Below are 17,343 nucleotides of genomic sequence, written 5' to 3' on the forward strand. Positions count from 1 at the left end.
GGTGTATCTGATGGTGACCCAGATGTAAGGGGGGCTCTTATGGGGATCCTGATGTAAGATTGTGGGGGAGGCTCTGATGGGGACCCAGACATAGGGGAGGACTTGTTCATTTATGAAACTGATAATTAACTGACTTTTTTCAGTCCATGATGACTTCTTTTCAGTTTAGACATGGCCCTCATACTGTAGAGTCTGAAGATCCCTACACCACTTCCAAAACAAGATCGATGCAATTCGTAGGGACATCGCCACTACATAGACACCCACCCCACTTAGCATCCCTCACACCATACCTCCCTCAACACTGTCCTCCTTTGACCTCGCTACCACCGAAGAGGTCCTAAAGGTCTTCTCAGAAGCCCACCTCACCACCTGCTCCCTGGATCCTGTCCCCTCACAACTCCTTCGGTCACCCTCCTCTTCCATCCTACGTTCCCTCACCCACATCTACAATCTCTCCCTCTCTACAGGTAAATTCCCCTCCCCTCTAAAGCACGCGCACATCACCCTCATACTTAAGAAACCCTCCCTGGACCCCACCAACCTGAACAACCTCAGACCCATCTCCCTGCTGCCATTTACCTCTAACCTCCTAGAACGCTTAGTCTACAATCTCCTGAGCTCCCACCTCACCGACAACAATCTTCTTGACCCTTTACAGTCTGGCTTTCACCCCCTACACTCCACCGAAACTGCCCTACTAACACTCACTAATGATCTACTAACTGCAAAAACCAATGGCCACTATTCAATACTCCTACTCCTCGACCTCTCCGCGGCTTTTGACACGGTTGACCATCCCCTCCTCCTCGAAAAACTACACTCTTTTGGCCTCAGCGACTCCACTCTCTCCTGGTTCTCTTCCTATCTATCATAGCACTCCACCCAGTGTTACCTATAACGCTGCCACCTCCCCTTCCCTCCCCCTCTCTGTAGGGGTCCCCCAAGGCTCTGCCCTCGGCCCCTTCTCTTCTCCATCTACACCTCCTCCCTTGGTCACTTGATAAACTCCCACAGCTTCAACTACCATCTCTATGCCGATAACATGCAAATCTATCTGTCTACCCCTCACCTCACCCCTTCAGTTACCACCCGTATCGCTAGCCTACTAAGCGACATATCGGCCTGGATGTCACTCCACTTCCTCAAACTCAACCTCTCCAAAACTGAGCTCCTAGTATTCCCCCCAGCCCGTGCCCCCCCCCCCCGACTTCACCATAACTATCGCTAACACCATCCTCAGTCCATTCCCTCGCGCCAGGGTACTAGGTATAATCCTAGAGTCCCATCTGTCCTTCCAGCCCCAGATCCAATCACTGACAAAATCATGTAGACTTCACCTCCGCAACATCTCCAAGATACGTCCGTTCCTAACCCCGGAAACCACTAAGCAACTTATTCACTCCCTTGTTATATCTCGCCTTGACTACTGTAACTCCCTCCTCATTGGCCGACCTCATCGCAGGCTATCCCCTCTTCAGTCTATCATGAATGCTGCTGCCAGACTCATCCACCTTACTAACCGTTCTGCATCTGCCTCCCCTCTCTGCCAATCCCTCCACTGGCCTCCACTCAGTGTCCTCCACCCCTCTCTGCCAATCCCTCCACTGGCCTCCACTCAGTGTCCTCCACCCCTCTCTGCCAATCCCTCCACTGGCCTCCACTCAGTGTCCACCACCCCTCTCTGCCAATCCCTCCACTGGCCTCCACTCAGTGCCCTCCACCCCTCTCTGCCAATCCCTCCACTGGCTTCCACTCAGTGTCCTCCACTCCTCTCTGCCAATCCCTCCACTGGCCTCCACTCAGTGTCCTCCACCCCTCTCTGCCAATCCCTCCACTGGCCTCCACCCAGTGTCCGCCACCCCTCTCTGCCAATCCCTCCACTGGCCTCCACTCAGTGTCCTTCACCCCTCTCTGCCAATCCCTCCACTGGCCTCCACTCAGTGTCCTCCACCCCTCTATGCCAATCCCTCCACGGGCCTCCACTCAGTGTCCTCCACCCCTCTCCGCCAATCCCTCCACTGGCCTCCGCTCAGTGTCCTCCACCCCTCTCCGCCAATCCCTCCACTCAGTGTCCTCCACCCCTCTCTGCCAATCCCTCCACTGGCCTCCACTCAGTGTCCTCCACCCCTCTATGCCAATCCCTCCACGGGCCTCCACTCAGTGTCCTCCACCCCTCTCCGCCAATCCCTCCACTGGCCTCCGCTCAGTGTCCTCCACCCCTCTCCGCCAATCCCTCCACTCAGTGTCCTCCACCCCTCTCTGCCAATCCCTCCACTGGCCTCCACTCAGTGTCCTCCATCCCTCTCCGCCAATCCCTCCACTGGCCTCCACTCAGTGTCCTCCACCCCTCTCTGCCAATCCCTCCACTGCCCTCCACTCAGTGTCCCCCACCCCTCTCTGCCAATCCCTCCACTGGCCTCAGCTCAATGTCCTCCACTCCTCTCTGCCAATCCCTCCACTGGCCTCCAGTCAGTGTCCTCCACCCCTCTCTGCCAATCCCTCCACTGGCCTCCACTCAGTGTCCTCCACCCCTCTCTGCCAATCCCTCCACTGGCCTCAGCTCAATGTCCTCCACCCCTCTCTGCCAATCCCTCCACTGGCCTCCACTCAGTGTCCTCCACCCCTCTCTGCCAATCCCTCCACTGGCCTCAGCTCAATGTCCTCCACCCCTCTCTGCCAATCCCTCCACTGGCTCCCAGTTGCCGAACGGATAAAATTCAAAACTCTAACAATGACATATAAAGCCATCCACAACACCGCCCCAATTTACATATCCGATCTTAACACTAAATATCACCCAAACCGTACACTCCGCTCCTCGCAGGACCTCTTACTCTCTAGCTCTCTTATCTCCTTCTCCCTTGCTTGTATCCAAGACTTCTCCAGGGCGTCACCCATCCTCTGGAACTCCCTACCCCAATCTATCAGATTATCACCTACTCTACTTGCCTTTCGGCGATCACTGAAAACCTTTCTCTTCAGGGAAGCCTATCCCACCCTCTGCTAGTTCTGGTATCCTCTACTCTACCAACCACTCCATCCCCCACAGTGACTACCTACTGTACCACTCACCCCGCCCTCCTAGATTGTAAGCTCCAAGGATCAGGGCCCTCTAATCCCTCTTGTATTGAACTGTATTGTTAATGTATTGTCTCCCACTATAATGTAAAGCGCTGAGCAAACCGTTGGCGCCATAAATCCTGTATAATAATAATAATCCCTACCCTACCTTACTACAGTCATGGGAATATAGGCTTCTCACGATTAAATGCTGAAGAGATTGCCGGAAGCTGCGGCTCTAAAGCGGAGGGGAGGTAGAAGTCATGGACCTCTCGCAGGGAACTGAGGGTCTCCTAAGGTTCCTGGAAGGAAGATCTTGAAGCATCTAGTAAGCCCACAAAAAGAATTCAGAAGTGTTGCTTGTTGCCACATGGAAACTGTCAAATCACTAGAAGAGTAACTCTTCAAGAAGCAACGGAGCTGAACATCAAGTAAAAGCTTTAAACATTTAGGAGACAAAACAGAAACGAGAATCTTGTCAATGACAGCAATCTGAATGGCCATCCCTGCAGTGTGTAGGAAACACGAGTTGTGGTCTTCAGCTAAAATGACCTGGGAGTCCAGAACTAGAAGGCCGTCCAGTGAAAAGCGTGAGTGACAACCACTTTGTTCCTCATCCATCTCACAGCGGGTGACACCAGAGGTTCTCCTCTCCGGAGGCGTATTGCGCAGACAGACATACTCTCCAGTTTCTGCACGCGTCCCGGTGACAAGTGTGAGACAAATAGATCCGGACTTCAATAAGGATTAGATGCAAATCAGGGAAATGATCAGGGAAGAGTGCAGGTAGGTCTACCACATTGAGAATGCACAGCCACCATCACAGCTGACTGTTCAGATAAAGGAGAACTCGGGAAAAAAAAAGGTCGCGGTCTCCACATGTGGGTGGAAAGCTGAGAAGAAAACCGATCCGACACAACTTTGTATCAAGAATGAAGCGAACGGCAGAAATGATATCTCCATAACAAGTATGCCGCGGTCTTCGGGTCGGCTTACGAATGTCAATATTTCCTCTTCTTATTACAGCTCCTCACAGAAAGCCGTACCGTTCCGGAGCAGCACATTTTATGGTCCTGAGACTCATGTGCGTTGATGTGCGTTTAACCCTTTTGCTGCTAGAGCCGTTTTTACGATTTTTTCATACATGTTTACCCACTTCCAGCCCGGACACTTTCCGCCCCTTCCAGCCCGGACACTTTCCCCCCCCTTCCAGTCCGGACACTTTCCCCCCCCCTTCCAGTCCGGACTCTTTTCCCCCCTTCCAGTTTGGACACTTTCCCCCCCTTCCAGTCCGGACACTTTCCCCCCCTTCCAGTCCGGACACTTTCCCCCCCTTCCAGTCCGGACACTTTCCCCCCCTTCCAGTCCGGACACTTTCACCCCCTTCCAGTCTGGACACTTTCCCCCCCTTCCAGTCCGGACACTTTCACCCCCTTCCAGTCCGGACACTTCCCCCCCTTCCAGTCCGGACACTTTCCCCCCCTTCCAGTCCGGAGACTTTCACCCCCTTCCAGTCCGGACACTTCCCCCCCCCTTCCAGTCCGGACACTTTCCCCCCCTTCCAGTCCGGACACTTTCCCCCCCTTCCAGTCCGGACATTTCCCCCCCCTTCCAGTCCGGACACTTCCCCCCCTTCCAGTCCGAACACTTTCACCCCCTTCCAGTCCGGACACTTTCCCCTTCTTCCAGTCCGGACACTTTCCCCCCCTTCCAGTCCGAACACTTTCACCCCCTTCCAGTCCGGACACTTTCCCCCCCTTCCAGTCCGGACACTTTCACCCCCTTCCAGTCCGGACACTTTCACCCTTTCCAGTCCGGACACTTTCACCCCCTTCCTGTCCGGACACTTTCACCCCCTTCCAGTCCGGACACTTTCACCCCCTTCCAGTCCGGACACTTTCACCCCCTTCCAGTCCGGACACTTTCACCCCCTTCCAGTCCGGACACTTTCACCCCCTTCCAGTCCGGACACTTTCACCCCCTTCCTGTCCGGACTCTTTCCCCCCCTTCCAGTCCGGACACTTTCCCCCCCTTCCAGTCCGGACACTTTCCCCTTCTTCCAGTCCGGACACTTTCCCCCCCTTCCAGTCCGAACACTTTCACCCCCTTCCAGTCCGGACACTTTCACCCCCTTCCAGTCCGGACACTTTCCCCCCCTTCCAGTCCGGACACTTTCACCCCCTTCCAGTCTGGACACTTTCACCCTTTCCAGTCCGGACACTTTCACCCCCTTCCAGTCCGGACACTTTCACCCCCTTCCAGTCCGGACACTTTCACCCCCTTCCAGTCCGGACACTTTCACCCCCTTCCAGTCCGGACACTTTCACCCCCTTCCTGTCCGGACTCTTTCCCCCCCTTCCAGTCTGGACACTTTCACCCTCTTCCAGTCCGGACACTTTCACCCCCTTCCAGTCTGGACACTTTCACCCCCTTCCAGTCCGGACACTTTCCCCCCCTTCCAGTCCGGACACTTTCACCCCCTTCCAGTCCAGGCCAATGTTCAGCTTTCAGCGCTATCACACTTCAAATGACAATTGCGTGGTCATGCAACACTGTACCCATATGAATTTTTTAGCATTTTCTTGAGACCGATAAAGCTTTATTTTGGTGGTATTTATTTATCACTGGGATTTTTATTTTTTTTTTCTATGTAAATGAAAAAGTCCAAAAAATTTGAAAAAAAGTGTTTTTCTAATAAAATTTTGCAAATAAAAAGTATTTCATCATAAATCTTGTCCAAAATTTATTCTGTTATCTTTTTAGTAAAAAAAAAATAACCCAAATTAGTTTATAACCAAAAATTATAATTTTTAAACTTTTTTTTCATATATTATTTATTTATTTTTACATACTGTCACCCTAGCAGTACAGGGTCACCATAGTGACACTGTACTACTTGTGGGGGGTGATGAAGAGTTTTTTTTTTTTTTACACTGATTGCTTTTACACCCATAAAAGCAATAATTTCTCTTTCTCTCTGTCTGCATTCTTGCAGCCACTGAGAACTACTGAGCGAGCTGTGATTGGTCACAGCCTGTCACATGGTACAAGGCTGTTGTGAATGGCCCTGTACCATGTGACCTCTGTGATCATTCACAGATTTCACAAGTAGTAAGCAATGATGTCACAAGTGACATCTTGCTTACTACTCTGCATGTGATCACTGATTGGCCAATCAGTGATCACATGATCAGGACCTCGCACAGAGGTCCCGTCCGAGGATCGGTGTTCCACTGTGTCCGGGAGGCTGTTTATAAATGGTCATCCGACCCTGCACTGCCACCGTCTGGCCGTTTATATACAACGGCCGGACGGGAAGTGGTTAACCTCCCTAGCGGTCTGATTATATCAGTATTTCTGTGCTCAAAGCGGTACTTTTTTTGCATGGAAATATGTCGTTTTTATATTGTAGGCTGTAATTTTTAGGAATAACTCACTGAAATCTGTCCGAGCAAGAGTCTAGTAAACATCCCGGGGAGGATAAAACTTAAAACATGAAATCATAAATTATAATTTAATAAATGATCATAAAAAATAATAATATAATAATAATAAATGTAATTCAATAATATAATCAAACCAAAAACACTGAAATGTGAAATATAGCGCCAAGTTCGCACATCGCTGAGCAAAGTCGCAGAATCGTTTTCAGTGTCTGATGAGGAATTTCCCCCACGAATCATTATCACTCAATTCTGCAAGTGGTTCTGATTTACTATTGCTGTTCTCTAGCCGGTCTAAAACCGCGTCTGACCTAAAGGGACGCTTTTTGGACGCCATGGACGTTTCTCAGTTTCCAGGCAGAAAGAACAGTAAAAATGCAGGCAGGGCGCCGGACAAAGCACTCGGGACAACATGTATGTGAAATGGTTTGATACAGGAATGTTATACTATGTGATTTTAGTGAATGTCACTTGTAAAATGTTTGAATTTCCCGCCAGTTCCGTCCCCCGTACGTCCCGACGTCGCAGGGAACGGAACCCGGAAGACGGATGCCGGCATCAGCCGGAGGACATTGCCAGGGACACTGCAGGGGGGACATCGCGGGAGCGCAGGACAAGGTAAGTGCTGGAGGGATCCCGGAGCAACGCTGCAGTGTATTCCTGAGTGTAGCTCGGGGGGGTTACCGCTTGTGGTGCTGAAACTTTACCCCGAGCTACACTCAGGAATACCGCCAGGGGGGTTAATAAGATATTTCAGACCTGAAGATCACCTAAGCCCCTCAAACATATATTTTCTAAAAGCAGAGATCCTGGAGAATAAAATGGTGGTAGCTTCTGATTTTTTTATGTCCCATGATATTTGTGTACCAGAAATGAAATAAAAATTAAAGAGATATGAAAGGCTTAATACTTACCTGCTCTCTGCGGTGGTTTTGCACAGAGCAGCCCGGATCCTCCTCTTCTTGGGTCCCCCGTCGGCACTCCTGGTCTCTCCCTCCTGTCGGGTGCCCCCAGCAGCATTTACCCCATTTTTTGCGATACGGCACTGCTTACTTACTAACTGACAATTGCGCGGTCATGCAACCAAATGAAATTTACGTCCTTTTTTTCATACAAATAGAGCGTTCTTTCGGTGATATTTTATTGTCCGTGCGTTTTTAATTTGTTGCGCTATAAACAAAACAAGACCGACAATTTTGAAAAAAAAAATTATTGACTTTTTGCTATTAAACATATCCAGTGAAAAATTTTAAAAATCGAATTTCGTCATAATATTAGGCCAAAATGTATTTGATAAAAAAAATGTCAATTGGTTTACGTGAAAGTTATAGCGTCTACAAATGGCGGTATATAATGGGATCTGTTGTTGAGGGAGGGGTCTATTGTTGTTGGCTGTCAGGATCCAGTGATGCTGTCTGCTGAGAGATATTTTGTTTCTGGGGGGTCTATTGTTGCTGGTACGGGATCAATTGTTGTTGGAAGGGGTCTTTTGTTGGGGGGGTCAATTGTTGCCGAGAGGGATCTGTTGTTTAGGGAGGGGTCTATTGTTGTTGGCTGCTACAGGATCCAGTGATGCTGGCTGTTGGGAGATCTTTTGTTTCTGGAAGGTCTATTGTTGCTGGTAGGGGATCAACTGTTGCTGGGAGGGGTATTTTTTTGGGTGAGGTCAATTGTTGCTGGGAGGGATCTGTTGTTGAGGGAGGGGTCTATTGTTGTTGGCTGCTACAGGATCCAGTGATGCTGGCTGCTAAGAGATCTTTTTTTTCTGGGGCATCTATTGTTGCTGGTAGGGGATCAACTGTTGCTGGAAGGGGTCTTTTGTTGGGGGTGGGTCAATTGTTGTTGAGGGAGGGGTCTATTGTTGGCTGCTACACGATCCAGTGATGCTGGCTGCTGGGAGATCATTTGTTTCTGGGGTGTCTATTGTTGCTGGTATAGGATCAACTGTTGCTGGGAGGGGTATTCTGTTTGGGGGGGTAAATTGTTGCTGAGAAGGATCTGTTGAGGGAGGGGGTCTGTTGTTCTTGGCTTCTACAGAATCCAGTGATGCTGGCTGCTGGGAGATCTTTTGTTTCTGGGGCGTATATTGTTGCTGGTAGGGGATCAACTGTTGCTGGGAGGGGTCTTTTGTTGGGGGGGTCAATTGTTGCTGGGAAGAATCTGTTGTTGAGGGAGGGGTCTATTGTTCTTGGCTGCTACAGAATTCAGTGATGCTGGCTGCTGGGAGATGTTTTGTTTCTGGGGCGTCTATTGTTGCTGCTAGGGGATCAACTGTTGCTGGGGTGGTACTTTTGTTGGGGGGATCACTTGTTGCTGGGACGGGTCTTTTGTTTGGGGGGGGTCAATTGTTGCTGGGAGGGATCTGTTGTTGTGGGAGGGGTCTATTGTTGTTGGCTGCTACAGGATCTAGTGATGCTGGCTGCTGGGAGATCTTTTGTTGCTGGCAGGGGTCTGTTGCTGCTACTGTGGATCTTTTGTTCCTGGGGGGTATTTTGTTGCAGGGGGGTCTATTTTACTGCTTTTTTTTTCTTATCATTAACAAATACCATACAAATGACTTAGCGTCACAAAATGGTACTTGGTTCTGTATTCTCTGAAAGGGGTAATCCTGGGAGGTGGAGGACGGTGCTCGGAGCAGGGGCGGACTGACCATTCGAGCCCTCGGGCACTGTCCGAGGGCCCGGGGTCAGTAGGGGGCCCCATGAAATGCCCCTGGTACCTTTTATAGGCTTTTTTTGGGTGTGGGCAAGGACACAGGGGCCCCATGATTCCCTATTGCCCGGGGGCCCCATGAGTTGTCAGTCCGCCCCTGGTTCGGAGGTGGGTAGGCAGAGACAAGGGGTGGTTTGGAAGCGGGGAGCACCTGCACTTATTCTCTGAGGAAAAAAAAAAAGCCCCGACAATAAGACATATAAAAGAAAATGAAAGGCGCTAATTAGAGTTCTCATGACTAGTCGGCTCCTTGATTCCGTCTCCTTACCTGTTTGACAAAATGACAGGTGAATCGCGCTCTGTTGCTACGGTAACACCTATCCATCCTCCAGTCCACGGATTTCACGGAGGTGAGAAGGATGAACGCACAAAGTCACCTAATGAAATTAACATTGTAAGCTGCAATTTTGCTGCTTCATAAATTCCAATTATCAAGCATCCGAGATAGGTTGTCGAGGCCGGCATGGCTCTCCCACACGCCGGGGAGGCGCTACATCAACCGAAAGCATCATAACTAACGACAATTAGTAATAACAACATCATCAAATCCAAAACGTACAAAACAATACGGAGCTGACGCCTCATTCCGCCCTACGTCTTATTTCTAGACCAGGCGCCGGACATTTCCCTTTCGTTTCGGATGCATTTGTTCATCGAAAAATTTCGCTCCACCGTATTCGTTACGTTGAACCGATTCGTTTTCGGGAATTTGTTTCGTATCTTCGGCATTCGTTGCGTCTATTCGTTGTTCCAAAGAACAAAGGTATACCGCTCAGGCCAAACAATCCAGATCAATCCACGACAGGTGCAGGCACAGTCCAGATCAATCCACAATCCAGATCAATCCACAACAGGGGCAGGCACAGTCCAGATCAATCCACAATCCAGATCAATCCACAATCCAGATCAATCTACAACAGGTGCAGGCACAGTCCAGATCAATCCACAATCCAGATCAATCCACAACAGGTGCAGGCACAGTCCAGATCAATCCACAATCCAGATCAATCCACAATCCAGATCAATCTACAACAGGGGCAGGCACAGTCCAGATCAATCCACAATCCAGATCAATCTACAACAGGTGCAGGCACAGTCCAGATCAATCCACAATCCAGATCAATCCACAACAGGTGCAGGCACAGTCCAGATCAATCCACAATCCAGATCAATCCACAATCCAGATCAATCTACAACAGGTGCAGGCACAGTCCAGATCAATCCACAATCCAGATCAATCCGCAACAGGGGCAGGCACAGTCCAGATCAATCCACAATCCAGATCAATCCACAATCCAGATCAATCTACAACAGGTGCAGGCACAGTCCAGATCAATCCACAATCCAGATCAATCCACAACAGGTGCAGGCACAGTCCAGATCAATCCACAATCCAGATCAAACCACAATCCAGATCAATCTACAACAGGTGCAGGCACAGTCCAGATCAATCCACAATCCAGATCAATCCACAACAGGTGCAGGCACAGTCCAGATCAATCCACAATCCAGATCAATCCACAACAGGTGCAGGCACAGTCCAGATCAATCCACAATCCAGATCAATCCACAATCCAGATCAATCCACAACAGGTGCAGGCACAGTCCAGATCAATCCACAACAGGTGCAGGCACAGTCCAGATCAATCCACGACAGGTGCAGGCTCGGGCTCGTCACCACACACGATGCAATAGGAAGAAGGATCAGCCGCACACCGGAGGATAGATGAATATAGTGTGTATTTATTGATCCATAGGACACACAACACCAGGACATGAATACAGGACTTGTTAACGCGTTTCACACGATCTCGTGCTTAATCATAACAAAGAAAACAACAAAAGTACCATCTTATGCAGGCCATGGACAAGTCGAAAATCAGCTGATTTTTCAGCCGAAAAAATAGTCGGCCGATTTTTGCACCGTTGATGGGTTAATTGGTCGGCTGTTTTTCGGGGTTTTGGCACTTTTTTTTTTATCGGTAAAACTATCATTGCCAGGAAAATCGGCCAATCGGCAAAATCGACCGATTTTCCTGGCAATGATGGGCAAATTGGACGATAGTTTTACAGATAAAAAAATCTACGCATGAGCCGTGACGAGAAAGAAGAGAAAGAAAAGAAAGAAAAGAAGAAAAAGAAGAAGAGGAAAAAGAAGAAAAAGAGTAAGAAGAGGAAAAAGAAGAAGAAAGATGGAAAAGAAGAAGAAGCAAAAGAAGAAGAGGAAGAAGAAGAGGAAGAAGTAGAAAGAAGAAAAAGAAGAAGAGGAAGAAGAAGAAAAAGAAGACGAGGAAGAAGAAAAAGAAGAAGAGGAAAAAGAAGAAGAGGAAGAACAAAGAAGGAAAAGAAGAATAAGCAAAAGAAGAAGAGGAAGAAGAAGAAGAGGAAAAAGAAGAAGAGGAAGAAGAAGAAGAAGAAGAAGAAAAAGAAGAGGGAGAAGAAGAAGCAGAAGAAGAAAAGAAGAAGCGGAAGAAGAAAAGAAGAAGAAGAAGAAGAAGAAGAAGGAGAAGAGAAGAAAAGTAGAAAAAGAAGAGGAAGAAGAGGAAGAAGAAGAGGAAGAAGTAGAAGAAAAAGAAGAAGATGAAGAAAAAGAAGAAGAGGAAGAAGAAGAAAAAGAAAAAGAAGATGAAGAAAAAGCAGAAGAAAAAGAAGTAGAAAAAGAAGAGGAAGAAGAAGAAGAGGAAGAAAAGAAGAAAAAGAAAAAGAAGAAAAGAAGAAGAAGAAGGAGAAGAGAAGAAAAGTAGAAAAAGAAGGAAAAGAAGTAGAAGAAGAGGAGGAGGAGGAGGAGGAATAATTCCAATCCGCTATTATATTTTATATGAAAAGTCTTGCGGTTGCAACAATGTATCCATTTGTATCCAAATAAAAACATCCGTATCTGCAATGGATACAAATGGATACATTGTTGCAACCGCAAGACTTTTTCCTGTCAAATATAATAGCGGAGCTCTCTGCAAGGGACAGAAGTAATTAAGTGCCGGAAAATCAGCCGATTTTTTTTTTTACCGTTGGTGGTAACGTTGGTGTATGGTCGGCTGTGGTGTCCCTGGACGGTGTTCAGAAGGGGAAGCGGTATCCTAACGGAAGTACCCAAGTGCAGACTGGGACCGTTCCGTTACACCCCGCCACCACCAAAAAATACAAATAGTACAAAAGTACAAATACTGCGGCTACTGACTTTTAATACTAGGGAACCTACCTGTCCAGGCATCCAGTGGTGTCCTCACCCTGAGCCTATTCTTCAATCAGCTGTCGGGTGCTGGCGAGCCATCTTGACTAAGGGAAACCGGCGGTGAAGCCTTGTGGCTCCACCGCTGGTTTCCTACCGCGTATGTGTGAAGCGCACTGTGCTTTGTAAATAGGCCGCAGTCCTCTGGGACCTTGGAAGTGTCCCAGAGGGCTATAGGGGGTGCCGAACTTCCAGCTCAGTTTGCCGCGCCTGCAGGGGTGGAACTCTTTTTTAACTACTGTCCATGACTTTATAGTTACATAGTTAGTCGGACTGAAAAAAGACAAAAGTCCATCCAGTTCAACCATTAAAAATAAAAAGTTATAATCCTACACCCACAGTTGATCCAGAGGAAGGCAAAAAACCCAGCAAAGCACGATCCAATTTGCTCCTGCAGGGGAAATATTCCTTCCTGATCCCCCGAGAGGCAATCGGATATTTCCTGGATCAACGTCACCTATAAATGTTATATCCAGTTATATTCTGTGTATCCAAGAAAGAATCCAGGACTTTCCTACAGAAATCCACTGAGCTGGCCACAACCAGCTCTTGAGGGAGTCTATTCCACATTCTCACCGCTCTCACTGTTTATGATGCAGATTAAAATTGCACTGGACTGCATGTGGTGTGAACAAAGTTGGAGGACCCATTTGCAAAGCCATTCTTTGTGTGGTGAATGAAACTCAAGTACACGGAAAAGATTGTGGACTTTGCAACGAAGGCCCCTGATGACGTCTCCATGACGAAATGCGCAGGGAGGAGCCACACACACATGCTACTATGCGCGATCGGCCGGGGACGTTTTGGATGCTGGAAAGACTTGCTCTAGCGCTTGTACATGCTGATTTGTGCCTCCTATCGTGCGAGTGCATTTTATTTGTATACATTTTGGACCTTTTGATGGTTTTTACATTATGTGGAGCAGGGACGGACTGACAACTCATGGGGCCCCCGGGCAATAAGAGATCATGGGGCCCCTGTGTCCTCGACCACACTCAAACCACACCCAAAAAATCCTATGAAAGATACCAGGGGCATCTCATAGGGCCCCCTACTGACCCCGGGCCCTTGGGCAGTGCCTGAATGGTCAGTCTGCCCCTGATGTGGAGTTATTTTTCATTACATGCATAATGCTACGAGCTCTGCAGTGGTTGGAGCCATTATATCTGGTGAGATCGATCTGGGAGGATTCTCTGACCTTGGGTGGCCAGAGGAGTATAATCGTCCATTTTCCTTGATGTCATCATCAATATTCTATAGAGCGCAGAATGACCACTCATAGAAGGGGCCACAAACCGTCTGGTAAGCCTTGCGTGGGAGTGGATGGTGTCACATTGGCTATCTTTGGAAGTCTTCTGATCTCATCGTGTGAGGACGGATCTAATCTGATCTCACCAAATCTCATTTATGAACACTTTGTGATTATTTACCATTTTTTCACACATTATCATTGTTATTATGATCTTTCTATGAACTGAATTTTGAGTTTTGAGTGCTGAACTTTATTTGAGCACTTTGTATGAGATGCCTGGTATCAAGGTTTGGGCTCCATGCACACTGGGGGGGGCGTTGTAATCACGCTGGTAACATTAGCTATGTACTTCCCCCATCCTCTGGAACTCCCTACCCCAACCCATCAGACTGTCACCTACTCTCCTCACCTTCAGGCGCTCCCTGAAAACCCAACTCTTCAGGGAAGCCTACCCCACCCTCACCTAACAACCTCCTCCACTCCTCCTACCACTCCATCCCCCACAGCCACTTCCTCCTGTACCACTATCCCCTCCCTCCTAGATTGTAAGCTCGAAAGAGCGGGGCCCTCGAACCCCTCGTGTATTGTATTGTTACCATCTTGTCTCATGTTCTGTCCTCCTTGCTATTGTAAAGCGCTGAGCAAACTGTTGGCGCTATATAAATACTGTATAATAATAATAATATAGTCACGTTAAAAACTGGAGTTTTTCAGGTTTTTTTTAGCGTTTTTGCATTAGCGTTTAGCTGCATTTTTGCGCGTTTGCATTTTTTAGCGTTTTTTTGGGGTCAAAAAAGGCAAAAAACACCAGTTTGCAGCAGTTTACCACATTTTTCCACGTTTTTCAGCATTAGAGCTTTTTTTAGTGAAAAGCTAAAAGATTGTACCGCGCTTCCGTGATGAATAGAAAATATATATATAAATACACCTAATCTATGATAGGTTATTATACGTGAATCAAAATATATAAATGTGACTGAAAGTAGATTGTGATATATCATCAAACCATGATAACTATATAATGACCAGTGTGAAATCAAATTAAAATGAAAAAATAACTTAAAAAAAAAGAGATTTTTAGTGTTTTTGCATTAGCGTTTAGCAGAGATTTTCCGCATTTGCATTTTTTAGCATTTTTTTTTCTACAAAAAAACTCATTTTCTTTTTGGTCAAAAAACATCAAAAAACACCGGTTTGCAGCGGTTTACCACGTTTTTCTGTGTTTTGCTGCATTTTTCAGCGTTAGAGCATTTTTTACAGCTAAAAAACTCCTCTAGAAACCCTCTAGTTCTGGGTTTTTTTCTAGCCAAAAAACGCTGATTCCAGTCTCTGTGTGTACGGACACATAGGATAACATGCCGGGGATGGACACATAGGATAACATGCCGGGGATGGACACATAGGATAACATGCCGGGGATGGACACATAGGATAACATGCCGGGGATGGACACAGGATAACATGCCGGGGATGGACACATAGGATAACATGCCGGGGATGGACACATAGGATAACATGGGGGGGATGGACACATAGGATAACATGCCGGGGATGGACACATAGGATAACATGCCGGGGATGGACACACAGGATAACATGCCGGGGATGGACACATAGGAGAACATGCCGGGGATGGACACATAGGAGAACATGCCGGGGATGGACACAGGATAACATGCCGGGGATGGACACATAGGATAACATGCTGGGGATGGACACATAGGATAACATGCCAGGGATGGACACGTAGGATAACATGCTGGGGATGGACACATAGGATAACATGCCGGGGATGGACACATAGGATAACATGCCGGGGATGGACACATAGGAGAACATGCCGGGGATGGACACATAGGAGAACATGCCAGGGATGGACACATAGGATAACATGACGGGGATGAACACACAGGATAACATGCCGGGGATGGACACATAGGAGAACATGCCGGGGATGGACAAATAGGATAACATGCTGGGGATGGACACATAGGATAACATGCTGGGGATGGACACATAGGAGAACATGCCGGGGATGGACACATAGGAGAACATGCCGGGGATGGACACATAGGATAACATGCCGGGGATGGACACATAGGATAACACGCCGGGGATGGACACATAGGAGAACATGCCGGGGATGGACACATGGGATAACATGCCAGGGATGGACACGTAGGATAACACGCCGGGGATGGACACATAGGAGAACATGCTGGGGATGGACACATAGGATAACATGCCAGGGATGGACACGTAGGATAACACGCCGGGGATGGACACATAGGAGAACATGCTGGGGATGGACACATAGGAGAACATGCTGGGGATGGACACATAGGATAACACGCCGGGGATGGACACATAGGAGAACATGCCGGGGATGGACACGTAGGAGAACATGCCGGGGATGGACACGTAGGAGAACATGCTGGGAGTTTACTGGCTGTAGAAAAAAAATGCCAATAGCCAAAAACAGCCGCTGTAAAAATGTCCCGTGTGCGTGAGGACTTAGCCCCTCATGCACATTGGGGGGGTCGTTTTGAGAACGCTAGTAATGTTAGCTGTGTAAAGTCACAATAAAAATGTGAATTTTTCAGCTTTTTTTTAGCATTTTTGCATTAGCTGCGTTTTTCTACATTTGCATTTTTTAGCTTTTTTTTTTTTACAGAAATTGTAGCTTTTCTAGTTTATTTAATATTATTTTTTTATTTTTTAGTTGTTTTATGTGAGCGCTATTATTGTGTGTGTATATATATATATACAGTTATGTTCAAAATAATAGCAGTGTGTTGAAAAAAGTGAATAAAGCTGAAAATCCTTCTAATAGCTTTTATTTCCATCCACACAAATGCATTGGGAACACGACACATTCTATTCCAAATCACAACATGAAGAAAAATAGATCAAATTTGTGTTGTTCCTCTAAAAAAATTGAAGAAAAGTGAATATTTTCAAAAAAATCGCAGTGTTTATATTCTTCTTTACAAACTCAAACATTCACTATATAAACTGAGAAATGTTTGAAGATTTTGCTTTCCTTTGAATGACTTCATGAATATTTGGTTGTAGTCGCACTGTTTCTGAGAACTGCTGTACATCTGTGTTGCATGGAGTCCCCCAACTTCTGGCCCCTGTGATCAGGTATTCCAGCCCAGGATGATTGGACCACATTCCACAGTTCTTCTCTATTTCTTGGTTTGGCCTCAGAAACGGCATTTTTGATGTCATCCCACAAGTTTTCTATTGGATGAAGATCCGGGGATTGGGCTGGCCACTCCATAACGTCCATCTTGTTGGTCTGGAACCAAGATGTTGTACGTTTACTGGTGTGTTTGGGGTCGTTGTCTTGTTGGAACACCCATTTCAAGGGCATTTCCTCTTCAGCATAAGGCAGCATGACCTCTTCAAGTATTCTGATGTCTTCAAACTGATCCATGATCCCTGGTATGCGATAAATAGGCCCAACACCGTAGTATGAGAAACATCCCCATATCATGATGCTTGCACCACCATGCTTCACTGTCTTCACAGTGTACTGTGGCTTGAATTCAGTGTTTGGGGGTCGTCTGACAAACTGTCTCCGCCCACTAGACCCAAAAAGAACAATCTTACTTTCATCAGTCCACAAAATGTTGCGC

This window comes from Staurois parvus, unplaced genomic scaffold, assembly GCF_062004578.1.
Source record: "Staurois parvus isolate SC_StPar_1 unplaced genomic scaffold, SC_StPar_1.0 ptg001315l, whole genome shotgun sequence".
Classification (NCBI taxonomy): domain Eukaryota; kingdom Metazoa; phylum Chordata; class Amphibia; order Anura; family Ranidae; genus Staurois; species Staurois parvus.